Source organism: Petaurus breviceps, unplaced genomic scaffold (assembly GCF_028583685.1).
Source record: "Petaurus breviceps papuanus isolate PSGF00001 unplaced genomic scaffold, PetGlider_PUasm1.0 218, whole genome shotgun sequence".
Lineage (NCBI taxonomy): Eukaryota > Metazoa > Chordata > Mammalia > Diprotodontia > Petauridae > Petaurus > Petaurus breviceps.
The window spans coordinates 8,929,153-8,941,707 of NW_027185872.1; the positions used below are offsets into that span (position 1 = coordinate 8,929,153).

The following is a 12,555-nucleotide window of genomic DNA, read 5'->3' on the forward strand; positions in this document are numbered from 1 at the left end:
GTATTAATTATTGCTCCAGGCAGCTGTTAGATGCAATTAGGCTGAGATCTTTTGATAAGTCTGGATTTGGTGAAGCCAATTGTTATTGAGGGATCAGTCAATGAGGCAGATGATAGCTTTGATAGTTGTGTTCCTGAGGATGAAAACACGACACTTTGTGCTACTGAAGAGGTCCCAGCTGTTCCCCATCAGTCATTCTTGGCATACTGCAGCTTTAAGGAAACTGAAAGTTTTGCAGGAGTATCTGAGGAGAAATCAGAGGCAGAAATGTTCTGAGTAGAAAATAAAGATTCCCTAAATATTCGAAAGCCCTGCTCGTTGCTTTGACTGCTTCTTATTCCGATATGATTTCAAGGGGGAATAATCACCCAGCTGTCCTTTTCCATGACACTGAAATGCTCCTTAATCAAGAGTGATGACTTGAGGAAGGTTCATTCCATCTGCACCAGTCTGTGGAGAGAGGCTTTCGTCCATTTCCAAAGGAGGGGACGAGGGAGAAGAATTCTGTATCAATGACACTTCCTGATTTTCTATGTTACGGATGAGTTCTCCAGAATTTTAATTTGGGATGAAAACTATTTTCTCTGCTATGCTCACTGGTTATCCTTAAAAAAAGACAGAATTTCAGGATGACAACAAACTGGTTAGCCTCAAAGTTAATGTCTGATTGGACCTAACCACCTTAAAAAGGATCCTTGCCCACATTCAATCTTATTATTTGGGAGCTCATGCATCTTTTCCTGTATCTGAGTTTGCTCCCGTAATATATAAACAGGCTTAAAAAGCTTTAGATTGTGATCATTGCAAGGTGTGGGGGGGGGGGATGCCCCCCCCCAGTGAATGACTTCATTTCTGAACAGTTAATATCAATTTGCACTTCTGATGCCAAGTGCCACGCACACTAAAGCCCCCAAACTAATGCTATAATTATTATTATTTTTAATTCTTCATGATCTGGACTTGCTGACGCATTTTGCCCTTTATTCTATAAAATGAATCCCCAGTTCTAGGGAGGAGACCACTCTTCCTTCATGCTTTTCAGTCTGGCACTCTAGCAGTACCTGCTAATAATGAGCATATTTTCCACCTTGGCCATACACGGCTACTTTGCAAAATGTCACTATTATGCCAGGACTGATGCTTTTCAAAGGAGTGTCATTAATATTATTTCCAAAGAAGATCTCCATTCCTAAATTCATATGAAGTAGTATTGTACCCTGGATTGCTCTATCCTTCATTAGCAATGCTACCAAGGGTTTTTTTTTTCTGACAGAATGTCCTTCCACCACTTCAATCAACTATTCATGCCATAACCACAATAAGATGGCCTCTCTTCTCTCCCCACCATGTGTTTTGGGTGCTCATCCTCCATTCAAACTCATTGTCATCCAAAGATTTTTCTTTCTCTCCTCTGGTCCCCTGTTGCCAAACCATTCACTGGTACTATCACATTGCAGTGGGTGCCCTCCCCAATCTACATGCCTCCCTCTCTTTTTTTCTTATCCCTTACTTATAGTGCTCAAGAGTTACATGACACCCATAAAGACTCATCATGGGATTATAGATTTGGACTTCGCAAGGACTTTAATTAATCTAGTTCAATCCCTTCATTCTATAGGTGAGGAGAAATAAAGCCCAGAGAAAGGAAGAAAATTGCCAAATCTCCTACATGCAACAGAGTCCAATACATTTCAGTAATCTTGGATGCCAGGTAGAAATCATAAGCAAGGGTCCATAGGACTATAAGAACCTATGAGTCTATTTGTTATAGAAAGAGTATACTAGACTGGAATAGGAAATAGTCAACTCAATTATCCATGTTCATAGAAGGGGTTAGTGACTCAGAGCATGCATTACTGGGTAATATAATAACCATTGTAGATATGCCCAACTTGTGAAAGAGATCTGTTTGAAAATATCCTGGGTAAGTAGCAAGGTGAATGGAAAGAGATATAGTTGGGGAGATTTGAGTTTCTTCACCTATAAAATGGAAATAATCATGTTGGCATAGCCTGCCTCCCAAGGCTATTATAAGGAAACTGTTTGTAATCCGCAAAGTATGAGATCAATAGGAAAAGCTGTGAGGATAATTTTCTGTCTCCCCCCTACTCCTGGCTCTGGCTTGAGAGGAATGGTGAAACTTTGAAAGCAGGATGGGAGAGTTGGCATGATGTTGTGGTGGGGAAAGGTTAGGTCCTCTAGCCCAAAGACCCTCCTCAAACATTGCACTCTCGAAGAATCCCCAATCGGTGATCAAGTCCATCTGAATAACTGTAATCTCAGAACACCTAGCACATTACACGCTATTAGATGAAGAGCCTGGTAAGGATTTCATACTACATTTTACATACTATGTAAACTCACTGCAGAGAGAATTGTCTGATTCTTCCTTCTGATGAACTGGTTTGGTAGTACTCAGAAAAAGGACCCAATAGAATCTCCATAGGTACTTCCCATTAAATGATGAGATTTTTAGTATGGGCACGAGGAAATGTGGGGCTCAATGGTTGTTCCCAACTGCTGCATATATTTGTATGATCTACCCATTCCTAATCAAGGGTCAAATAGCCTATGCTCTGAAGAGACAAAGGATGAAGATAGAGAGGATGATATTTGGCCTTTTTATTGAGAATCCTCTTTTCACTCAGTAGGAAAGTCTTTGACTTGGTGGAATGTCACCAGAATAGAGCCACCATAATTCCTTAAGTCTTTGCCAAATACATCCTTCTGAGCTCAACTCTATTAGAGGTGGTGAGAGGCAGCACTGTTCAGCACATCAGAGATTCGTGATTTCTTTGGTTTGGGTGCTCCCTCCACAAATTAGTCAATAAACATTTTGGAAGTACCTACTATGTGACAGGCACTGTGCTAAGCACTGGGGACACAGAGGAAAGCAAAGAGAAATCCCTGTCTTATAGGCGCTCACAGTCTGACCCTTCACATCAAGACCGACGAGTGACTTAACTGTTGATCTCAAAGAGCTGCTTTGAGAAGAATTCTCTCTCTCTGTGGCCAAATTGGCAACAATTCTCTTCCTTCATTACTACACACACATACAACACACACATGCGCATTCACATGCACACATGTATGCGCGCGCACACACGCACACCACCTGGAACTTAGTTGGGCCAATCCTCACATAGATCAGTTGTGGTTGTTGAATACTTACTTCAGCCATGATCCCATCTGGGGTTTTCTCAGCATAGATACTAGAATGATTTGCCATTTCCTTCTCCAGATCATTTTTATAGATGAGGAAGCTGAGGCAAACATGGTTAAGTGACTTGCCCAAAGTCACATAGCTACTATGTCTAAGGCCAGATCTGAACTCAGGTCTTCCTAACTCCAGGTCCAGGACTCTATCCACTGTGCCACTGAGCTACTCCATATAGACTCGAGTTGTGAGTAAAGCCATAGCCTCATGCTAAAACCTCCCAAATTGTGAATCCCACTGCCATAACATTTGAGAATCCAAGGTCACCTCCTTGTCTGCACAAAGCAATAGAGAAGGATGACAGTGGCCATCAACCACTTTTTTCTGCATGGCAAAAGGATTCCTTAGGAATCTCTTAGCCGTCCTCCGCAGTCCAAAGGATTAACTATGAAGTCGATATATCTTTGTGCCTATCGATACAAACAGGCATTAAGGTTGAAGTGGAATTTAAATTGGTATGAGCTGCTAACATGAATTTAGCTTTTGAAAATAGATTCCAACTCATCGACCAGGAGCCTGAGAGCTCAGATGAGAACAGAGCTGCTGGTGGAGTGGCTCACTTTAATCCGAGAAAGATAATAGACTTGTTCTCTTGCCTACAAATAATGGCACTGATTCCCAATGTCCTCATCACTGCCACGGGCACCATGATACTACTGGACCCACAGACTGTCAGCAACCCTTTATGAAAGAAAACCTCAACAGTAATCCTCTGACACAAAACTGAGTCTTTGCCCAAATAGGCACTTAAGTAAACAGCCCGATCACTAGTTATTGAATTAAGGTTGTGGGTTCAAATTCCTTGACTCATTTGTCCAATCAGGTGTCATAATAATAATGATGGCCACCATTACTAGAGGACTTGGAGGTGTAGGGAGTCCTTAATGGACAATAAGTTCACCACAAGAAGTAAGTGTTACAGGTATCGCAAGTTTACAGAGGTTCAGAGAAACACAGTGACTTGTTCATGACCATACAGTGGGCAAATATTGGGGGTTAGATTTTAACATAAATCTTTCTGACTCTAGATCCAATGCTCTGTCCACTATGTTACTTGGCTGGTAAATTTCCTAGGACCTGTTTGTTGTTCAATCATTTTTCAGTCATGTATGACCCTTTGTGACCCTGTTTCTTTCTTGGCAAAGATTCTAAAGTGGTTTTCTTTCTCCATTTCCTTCTCTAGTTCATTTTACAGATAAGGAAACTAAGGCAAACAGTGTTAAATGACTAGTCCAGGGTCACACAGCTAGTAAGTGTCTGAGGACAGATTTTAACTCAAGAAGATGTCTTTCTGACTCCAAGCCTAGCATTCTATTCACTGCCCTTCCTAGGATACAGTTGGACCTTAATAAAGGTTTTTTCGCTGATGGATGGGCTGCTTCTATCTCATTGCCAACAAGGTATAAACCAAATCAAAATTTGCCAGTAGTGCTGCCAGCTAAGGGCTCTCCATGGCAGCTGTCCTTCTCCTCCCATGGAAGATGGGTCTCTAATATGACCCTAGGTGGTGGGGGAGAGAGAAATTGGTGTTGCAGTATGAAAAGAAAAGAGAGATGATACCAATCCTACCTTACGGTGTCTAGTGCTGAAAGAACATTTGACATTACCTGGCCATTATCCAACTCGCTCATTGTACAATTGAGGACTATGTCACCCACACAGGTGGGTGCAATGACTTGGCCCAGGTGACACAGATAATATGTGACAGCCAGAGTTGAGGCCTGTGTCTCCTGCCTATAAATCCAGCCTTGGCACCCCACAGTTGCCTCCATATAGTTTAAGCTACTTTGTACATATCTCTAACTCTGAGTGCCTTTCACCAGCACAAAATAGGTCAAGAGAGAATAGATCATGATGTCTGGTGTTTCAGGGCCCTTGGGAGCAAGCTTTAATGCCAGGTCATGGTGGGCACTTGCTCCTCTCTTCTTTGTCTATGTGAGTCTTTTCAGTCATGTCTAGTATGTATATCATCTTTGTATGATAGACGCTACCAAGCAGTGGTGAGTCAGCTCCAAAGTGAAATTCTTAATGGGACTGGGTCTGATGCAATCTTCAGCCAGTGACTGGTTCAAAATGGATGAAATCTGTCTGGATAGATTCCTGAAACACGCATTCTGAATTCTGTCCCAAGAAGCTGGGGAAAGTGATGGTGAATACATAGCAGCGCTTTCATGAGCCAGACGGGAAAGAGAAGCCTTGCGCCTACCACCCATTGACAGGCAGGCTCACCTCTGAAAATCAACATGTTTGTCAGAGATGGTGAAAAGGTGAAATGAAAATGAAAGCCCAATTGGGTCTCTTTCTCTAAAGCTGATCAGCCTGCTTGCAAGGGTGGTCCATTTCTGCCCAGGTCACATAGCATGCAAGAAGGACCATCTTTTCATGCCTCATTCCACTTTTTACAATGGAAGCCAGTCCTAAAAATGGCCTCAGAAAAGCCTAATGTCAAATACCCATCTATTTAACAGCTGAACTGGGGCTCAAGCACCCAACATTGGGAGGTTGTGTGTCTCTATAGAAAGAGCACTGGCTGGGGCATCAGAGAACCTGGCTCCACCCTTTCGTATCTATGGGACATTGGGCAAATCACTCAACCTCTCGGGGCATGTTTCCTCATCTATAAAAAGAGGGAGCAGTGAATGAGGGGATCTCTAAAACCACTTTCCAATTCTGTGATGAGCTTCTGATGAAAAAGAAGTGAATAAACAACCCTTGGAAACAGGGCACTTACACTCCTTCGGCAACAGAGAAATTATTCTGATTAGCACCTGTCTATGCCCAGTTGGTCCTGACATCCTTCTGTGAATGCCATTTCCCCATGGGGCATCCCATGAGGGAATTAGACCATTGTCCCATAAGAGAAGCCTCATTTCCATTGGCTGCACTAGCCTGGGAACCAGAGCACCACATGTCACATTGTTTATGGGAGCCCTTGTGATGCACTAAAGCCAGCCTTTCATCCTTTTCAGGGGAAGGGGGTTCAGAGCTGGCAGCAATGGGCATACAGCCCTCCTAATGCAGCAGGGGCTGGATGCTCAGCTCCTACTTTGAGTAGCTTCTGTACAACAGACCATTGCCATGGAAATCAGTTATCCACAAAAGATGCCTTTCACCACCACTGTTGCATTTACATCTTTCCTCTAAAGGGCTATCAGACACTGATCTCATTTGATTCCCATGTTCTCACAATACCATTGGAAGTGGCCTAGACACATGGCAGATTTCTAAAGTCTCCCAACAAGACAAAATGTCCCCCCACCTCCCTGAGGTGCATCGGATGGCCTCTTCAGAGCCCAATAGCATGGATGGAGTTGGGGTGTATATGAGAGAATGTGTCTCCAACCTCAAAGGATACTTTTGGAAAATAACCCCAAAGCACTTTGGTCAGAGAATGTAGAACATTGATTGATAAGGAGGGGAGCTGTCCTGTCCCTACCCACAATGCCCTAAAAGGCTTCTCTGCCAGTTGCAATTCCCTCAAATTCCATTAGAATGTAAGTTTCCTGTTCAGTGGGATGTTTCATCTGCTGTTGGATTCCCAGCAGGCAGCAGAGCACGTGGACCGAGTCCACACTTAATAAGGCATGTGATTGATTGATTGATTGATTGATTGACTTCTGGTTGATTGAGAAACAGAAGAAGGTGCTTCTAAGATCAGAAGGTGGCTCTAAGATCATGAAGCTGAAGAGTTTGCCTTTCCTGTCTCCTTCTTCGGGAGACTCTGGGCCCCCAGTCTGACGAGTGCTCTCCCATCAGAAGGATGTGGTTAGGACTGGGCTCCCAGGCCCCACAGAGGCACCACCGGCTGCAGTCTCTCACCGCTTTGGGCTCCTCTCCCAGAGAGCTGCTTTGTTTCGAGGGTACTGTCTGTTGTCCGCACTCAGAGTTGCTTTCTCTAGCCTCTCTATCTCCATTGTTCTGTAGTCATGCTGTTTAATCCAAATAGGATCATCAGCATCTTGACCATTTTTTTCATTTCTCTCTCCAATTTTCTTGAATATTGCTTTAATTCATGTGGAGATACAGCTGGTTTGTCCTAATGGTTTAAATTAGTCCATCAGGTCCGGGCATAGTTTCAGCTCAGTTCTGACCCTTATTAGCTGTGTGACCCTCCCTGGTCAAGTCACCCAACCACTGTGAGGGGAAGCTTTCTCATCCATAAAAAGGAGAAAATAATTCATGTTCTTCTAACCCTGCAGAGTTATTGTGAGAGTACTGGGCACTCTATCGGGATGCTATAAAGTTACATGTTACATAATCAATGCTATTATAATAGAATTTATGAGAAATTATCTCAAGTAAATTCCTTTTATCTGACTTGTATCCTACTAAAGAATTCCATCTCAAAGGTTTCTCTATCCTGTGGATTCTGTCTTACTTCCCTGCGTTAGTGGCAAACCCACAACACTTTCTGCTCCTCGGTCATCAGCAAAGTCAGGAAAGGGATCTGAGTGCGAATTATTCCTACATCCTGATCTGTGCCCAAATAACCCTGTGACCCAAGGATGTCTGGCCAAGTCCAAAGGACATGGTGCAACCTGTAAAGTCTGAGGCTGGTCTATCTTCTTAGCCTCTGACCACTGTTTCATGGAGTCTCCTGTGGGGATGTAGCTTCCTCAGAGTTATAGCTACCAATTGTGACCCCAGGGACATGGGACTGGGGGGGTAGAGCTCTCACCACTTCCTGACCCCAGAGTCCAGTCACTGTCCCTGTAGCAGGGATAATGCCTGAACCCCTTTTCCTGGGAGAAGGTGGAGGTGAGGGCTGTCATCCAAGGGGGCACAATAGTAAGGATGACGGGCCACAAAAAAGATGTGTGACAGCAGTGTTGTCGAATGTTGTCAAGCCAGGGAGAGACAAGGGCAGTGACATTACATGGTGCAGGAGCATCAGACAGCCTTGAGGCCTGGACTGGCAGGACAGAGGGTACTCATGGGAAGAAAGCACCCCCCACACAACTGTTAGCCTTTTGGGGCATAGCCCTAATCTTCCTACCCTCACTACAGCTCGGACTGGACACACGTTGTATCTCCTCAGTCTTCGCTTGCTTGTCAAATGAGATAATAATTGTAAAGAGCTTAGCATAGTCACTTGCCCATAGTAACTGCTATATAAATGTTGGCTATTATGATTATTAGGTCAGTGAGGTGGCTCTGTAGATAGAACATTAGGCCTAGAATCATGAAGACTCATCTTTGTGACTTCAAATTCAGCCTTCGACACCTACTGGCTGTATGTCCCTGGTCGAGTCACTTCACCCTGTTTGCTTCATTTTCCTCATCTATGAAATGACTGGAGAAGGAAGTGGCAAACCACTCCAGTATCTTTCCCAAGAAAACCACAAATGGGGTCATGAAGAACTGGACATGGCTGAAAAATGGCAGCAACAACAAATGATTATTATCGTATAGAAAAGGCAGTAGACAAACAAGCTGGGGAGTGTAAGCAAAGGCACAGGAATCATCTTGGCAGACGAACAATTCTGCAGATGGACCAGAATGTTTCTTGGTCTTGTCTGCAAGGTGGCTTTCTCCTTCACTCTCTTTAAGCACTCCCTTGGCAGCTGTCCTGAGTTCAACTTGTGTTTAAAGTGAACACAGACACAAACAGTGAGCGCTTCTCACTTACATTTACTCAGGTCTCCCTGTGGTTGGACAGGGAGCTTAACTACTGAGTAAATGTGTCTCCTGAGCCTGCCAAGGCAAACAGCAGCCTAGGGAGAAAAACATCTTCAGCACAACAGGACAGGAAGCCCTGCACAGGCGAGAGCTAATCCAAACCTATTGGATCCGGGATACTTGCTTTGGACAAATCAGATGGCTTCCATGGTAACAGCTCTGTGCACTGGGCTCTCTTGGGGTGACCACCTCTCCCTGAGGGTTCTACTGTTGCTGGTTGGGTTTTTTTTTTGCCTTTTTTGGAGGGCAATTGGGGTTAAGTAACTTTCCCAAGGTTACACAGCTAGGTTTTGTGTATGGGTGTTAAGTGTCTGAGGCTGGAACCGAACTCGAACTTGGGTCCTCCTGACTCTGGGGCTGGTGCTTTACTCACTGCACCACCTAGCCACCCCTGAGGGTTCTACTCTTGTAGAACAAATGAGCCTAAGTGATCCAGTTGGAAATCATAGGTCACTAATGAAATCAGTCATTCTGTCCAAGAAAAAAAGGGCTCTTTGTCACACGATGAAGATTCTGTGACCCATCCCAAAGGTGCTTTCCTCCCTTCCTCAAGGAGTTCAGTGCCTGACTCACAGTCCTTCCCTTCTCCTTCCCTCCTGCCCTGTGATAGTAATGGCAATTAAAGATTCCCCTGTATTGGCTTGGTTTTCAAATTGATTGTATTAAAACCCAGAGTTTGTTAATCCCACCTGTGGGATGGGCTTGTTGATGTGAAAAGAAAGTCCTGAAGTGGGAGGAGCTGGTGATGTAGATTTGGAGAGACAAGAGAGAGGCGGAAGTTCTTTTTGGAAGCAGCACCTCGTGGAGAGAGAGAGACTAAGAGATTGCAGAGATTGGTGGCCGCTTTGAATTGCCCTGGACTTTTGAGACCTGCCCCCTGAGCTGCCAAGGACTGAGGAGACATGGCTGTTTTGCTGGTACTTTGTCTGTCTGTTTTGATGTTATTTTGCCAGATTTGTCCACTGGTGAAAGACTGTCCTGTTGAAGAAGTCCTGGAACCTGGCATTTGGTTAAGAAGGCCTGAGACTGTCCTGCAGACAGAGAGTGAATACTGTCCACTGGTGAGGGACAGTACTGTTGTTGCAGGGGTCTGGAGACTGTCCGGCAGACAGAATGAATACTGTCCACTGGTGAAGGACAGTGCTGTTGTTGCAGGGGTCTGGGAGCCTTTCTGTTGGTTCAGAAGCCCTGAAGAAGGATTTTCTTGTTGTATGTTTACAGAAATCCTGGGAGAGGGCTTTGCTAATGTGTTCAGGGGTTCTAGGACTGTTCTACAGACAGAGGATAAATTCATGAAGGGACTGGCAATGTATCTTATGGCCTTGCTAAGCCTTGTCTCCCCAGGAACTAAGATTGCTGAGAACTTGCCTCGTGTCAAGATGAAGAAAAGACCTCCATTTGGGTATTAAGTGCTGTGTTTAAACTTGATGTAACTCTGGGGTAGATTCAATTGTGATCCTAGGGGTGGGGAACTTTTGACCTTATTGTGCTCTGTGATTGACAAATGAAGGTACTTTACCTATGTTTGGAAAATAATCTCCATTTGAGAAGAGGGGCTTTGTGGTGGACCAAAAGAAGGTATAGCCTAGGGGTGGAGTAGTATTTAGAACAGGGACTTTGTAATTGATTGAATGATTGGAAAGTCCTGGGGTGGGGTAGTCCTTGGAGATTATTTAATCACACTTAGTAAATGCTGTATTTTGAATGATGTCATGTTTTGATCTTCTCTGTTCTTGGTTTGTCACTGAATAAAATAGAGAGCACCTATGCTGGTATTTTGAACCTGGGAAGTTGCCTTTCCTTGGCATTACATTACATGCCCTCAACCTACAAATTAATACTCCCTCAAATAACCTAAATTCCCAGTTCCTCCACTTACTCATTTCTCATGACCTTCTCCTCCACACAAAGATGATCCCACTCAAGATCTTGTCACCCACATGTGTTCCATTTCCATGTTCATGAACTCTAACCTTTATCTGGCTATCCCTCTACCTCATAACCTCACTATGATCAACTCCTCCAGCCCTTGGTTCCTTCCCAAGCCATCAGTACCTGCAATGGCTACACCTTTCTGATCTCAAACTCTTTGTTAATCGCTTTAATCCTAAACATCCCTGTACACTCATATCCCTTGCCCCCTTCTATTATTGCTGATCGTGCCTCGCCAAATCACAACCTTGGATAATTCCCTCCATCTGCCACCTGTTTCCCTATTCATGTACTACTGAACATGGCTGAAGAAAAATCATAAACCCATATTCACTGGGTCCATTACAAATTTATATTACATGTTCTCAATTGGGCCCTCGCTATAGCAAGGCAATTCTTTTAAAATTCAAGTAATCAAGTCATGTACCCTCTCATCACTATTACAAACCTTTTCATCCTTTCTCAAGTGAAGCATGGTGCCCCTTCTGCCACCTTTCAGCTGAGGACTTCACCTCTTGAAAAAATCGGAGCCATTTGAGAAGAGCTTTCTCATTTTCTTTCTCATCTGTTATCACTCAGAAATCAACTCTGTATGAGGGGGCCTTTCTTCTTAAAAAGGCACCCCCCAGAAGCACCCTTTATCCCATCTCATTGCATCTTCTTGAGAAGACTTCCCCCTCTGTCATCACCACTCTCTTACTAATCTCCCTGCTCTCCCTGTCTGCTGGCTACTGCCCTTCTGTCTACAAAGATACTCGTGTCCTTTAAAATAAATCCTTCCTTTGATCCAACCATCCAGCTAACTATTGTTCTCTACCCACCCATTCAGTCTTGGCTGAATCCCATGTCAAGGCCATCTTACTTGCTGCCTCCACTCCCTCTCCTTCCATTACATCCTAATCCCTCGGCTGGCTGACTGCTGGCCACATTATGTGAATAAAATCGCTCTTGCTGAAGTCGCTGATGATGTCTTATTCCAAAATCGAATGGCCCAAAATAAATCAACATCCTTCTCGACCTCTCTGCAGCACTGGACACTGTTGATCATAGTCCCCAGAAAAAAAAAAAACCTCCTCTTGAAGTTTTCGTGGCACTGCTCTCTCCTGGTTCTCCTCCTACCTCTCTGGAGGTGCCTTCTAGTCATCATTGATGGAGCTTTACCAGATCATGCTCACTAACTGACAGTCTCTCACAAAGCTTTCTTCTGGACCCTCTTCTCTTCGGCTCCTATAGCATCTCACTCAGTGATGTGAATAATTTACTTGGGCTCAATTGCCATCTCTGTGTAATGATTCCAAGATCTCAATGTCCAGTCACAGTCTCTTTCATTGACTACAGTCTCATATCACCAAAAAAACAACCTGATGGATATCTTGGAATTGATAACTCATAGGTATGTCAATCTCAACATATCAAAAGCTGATCTCATTACCTAGCTCCCCAAACCCTGGCCTGTCTCAGGCTACCTCCTTACATCTGAGGGCACCTGGACCCTCCCACTCACCCAGGCTGGCAAATTCAGCACCGTCCCAGCCTCTTGCCCTGCTCTCACCCCACCTTCCTCTATGTCTCCTGCCCTGCTCTCACCCCACATTCCTCTATGTCTCCTCCCCTGCTCTCACCCCACCTTCCTCTATGTCTCCTGCCCTGCTCTCACCCCACATTCCTCTATGTCTCCTGCCCTGCTCTCACACCACATTCCTCTATGTCTCCTGCCCTGCTCTCAC

General features: G+C 44.4%; 1 protein-coding gene across 2 annotated transcripts in view; it reads right to left on the reverse strand.

Annotated features, from left to right (window-relative positions):
- The window catches only part of NXPH1 (neurexophilin 1), a 224,597-nt gene that overhangs the window by 59,475 nt on the left and 152,567 nt on the right, over positions 1-12,555 (reverse strand). The window lies entirely within an intron of this gene.